Source organism: Borostomias antarcticus (assembly GCF_949987555.1).
Source record: "Borostomias antarcticus genome assembly, contig: scaffold_896, whole genome shotgun sequence".
NCBI classification, from domain to species: domain Eukaryota; kingdom Metazoa; phylum Chordata; class Actinopteri; order Stomiiformes; family Stomiidae; genus Borostomias; species Borostomias antarcticus.
This window is the reverse complement of record NW_028176202.1, coordinates 1-2,500: the sequence shown is the minus strand read 5'-3', so window position 1 is coordinate 2,500 and position 2,500 is coordinate 1. Positions and strand designations below refer to the sequence as shown.

The 2,500-nt window shown below is 45.1% G+C and overlaps 1 pseudogene across 1 annotated transcript in view; it reads left to right on the top strand.

Annotated features, from left to right (window-relative positions):
• Positions 1 to 1,232, top strand: part of LOC311328696 (bone morphogenetic protein receptor type-2-like) — a 13,859-nt pseudogene extending 12,627 nt beyond the window's left edge. Inside the window, exon 7 of the transcript XR_014631371.1 lies at positions 1 to 1,232. This exon is cut by the window's left edge and continues 979 nt beyond it. The product of XR_014631371.1 is annotated as a bone morphogenetic protein receptor type-2-like (transcript).
• Positions 1,233 to 2,500: the final 1,268 nt, after the last annotated feature.

Below are 2,500 nucleotides of genomic sequence, written 5' to 3'. Positions count from 1 at the left end.
TGAGCAGCATTCTTCTTTGTTTCTGTGTACAGCGAAGAAGCCAAGGAGTACGCTCCATAAAAGAAACTACGGTCTTAAAGACGAGATACACTACTTTCACCCTTTTCATATTTTTTTTTATTTTTATGCAATGCTTATTTGTATCTTTTATCATGTATCATATTTTCTATCATGATTTGAACTGTGCAATAGGATATAGCTTTTTAGATGCTTTTTAATGTTTTATTGCTTCTATCGTTCTTTTTATATTGTTAATCTGATTTTTTTTTTTAAAATATGTAATCTTTTCGTTGCACTTATGAACGTTCACAATCTTTTAATCGGTCCACAGACCTCTGTCTTACAGAGGGGTTTTAATGGACAATCCTCCCTCCCTCCCTAGTTCCTCCTCTCCTCCTATCCTCTCCTCCTCTCCTCATCTCTCCCTCAACACTGTTGAGAAAAGAAAAGTGGAACACTAACGAATCAAGGAGACTAACGTTAGTGGACTCGCTCACCTGTATGTCTTTGCTTGCACAATACCTGGCGTGGTCGTGACTCTGGGTTCTAATCAGGGGGAGTAGCGGAGGTGAAGGGTCACGTACCCCCCCCCCCCCCCCCCCCCCTCCCACACACAGAGAGACAGACTCACTGTGAGCCGTGCTTCTGGACGGACTAATGCAACTCAAGACGGATCTCTCTCGGTCTCTCTCGGTCTCTCTCAGCTCGGAAATCTCTGACTCTTTGTCTTTTAAAAAACCAAACCATCTGAAGCACGCTGGAAGTCTTTTGCCTCTGTCAATCGTGTGTGTGTGTGTGTGTGTGAGTGTGTGCGCGCGCGTGTGTGTGTGTGTGTGTGTCTTCGTTCACGTGCTGTTCCCTTTATATGTAATCAGGAGGTTGAAGTGTCTGGTTGAGGCCTGTGGCTAAACAGGTCTCTGTCTCGGTGTAGTTGGACTACTTGTCTCAGTGCTGCTTCAGAGCATATGAAATTATCCCATTATTATGTTTTGTAATTTGTATGAAAATATAAGTATGTGTATTGCAAAAATGCCTTGATACTTGCATCATTTTTATGGAATTTGTTTTCATTGCATTTATTACTTTATTTGACAGGGACATTGTACAGTTAAAACAAATTTCAGGCGGGGAAAAAAATCTCTCGCATTCAATGGACATGGATTTTTGATTCAATTGCTATGCCTCTGCTATGTAAAGTTTCTGTAATATCCTCATAAACACTTTTGACTCAAAATGGGAAAAAAAAAATCTGAATAAATGTATGAAAGCACAGTGATATCTTGTTGCAAGTCTTCTTTGAGTCAGTTAGTTACACCTAAAGACCTGACCCCTCTGGTTAGTGTGACATCTGACCCCTCTGGTTAGTGTGAACACATCCTGTTAAGTATTTGTGCTTTGCCTGGGGCCAGCAAAAAAGCTATATCTATCATCATTTCATGGCAAAGACCAGGCAGAGCAGTTATGAATACCCTTCGCATTATTTATTTCTACTGATAACTTCTAGACTCAAGATTCCAAGAGGAAGATTCCAGCTCACAACTTTGCACACTCGAGTTAAGATATATGGCTATAAAATATGGCTATAAAATAAAGGTATGTATGTTTCTGTAGTGAACGACATCACCACCAGGGGGAGACATTTCTCCACCTCTCTCGTCCTCCCATCTGCTCCGTGCGCCCTAGCAACTGCAGCATCAGCAGAGCGGCGTGGTGGTGACACGCTACGTCAAAAGCACGCATCCGCAGACGCGCTCTCTCCTGCTACAGCAAGGAACGCATCCCCGTTATTATTTCTCATTTACCTATTTTTAGACACACTTTCCGATACCGGACCCTCGGCACGTGGAAAAAACGTCATCTATCTTCATCTGGAGACTGCGACCGTCACCTTTTATCCAACCATCGCATGCGCACTGTCTGCCACATCATCAACACTGCGATCTGCATCAGCAGCAGAAAAACACATCTCTCTTCACCCGAATACAGCAACGCCCATAGCAACATATGCGCATCTGCGGTACCCGATCCGTTTACGGCGGCTTGTTTGCGTCCATCTGGGCATCCATCGACCCCGACACCTCGACACTGACCACCGGTCCCCCGCGGCCGTCTCTTCAGCACCCGCAGGTCTGCTGACCAGACCAGACCAGAGCCGGGCAGGTCATCTAAACCCCCCCCTCGGTCATCGATGCGCACGGAGCCCACCTAGGCCACATCTTGCAGGTAAGCACAGGCGTATTATGATCATTGATCATTTTTTAATATTGTGCAACATGCATTTCTTCGACGCGCACGCACGTAATAAATGAACACAATGGATGCGACACGCGTGTGTTCATCAGAGCCCGTGCGCACCATGCATACGGGCACGCGGGGGGGTGGAGGCAGGGGGCACGCGGGGGGTATTGATACCCAGAGGTATTGCATGCTACCTACCGAATATTCTTTATTTTTTTGGAGGCTTTAATGACATTTGTACTGTATTTGTATGTATATGGGG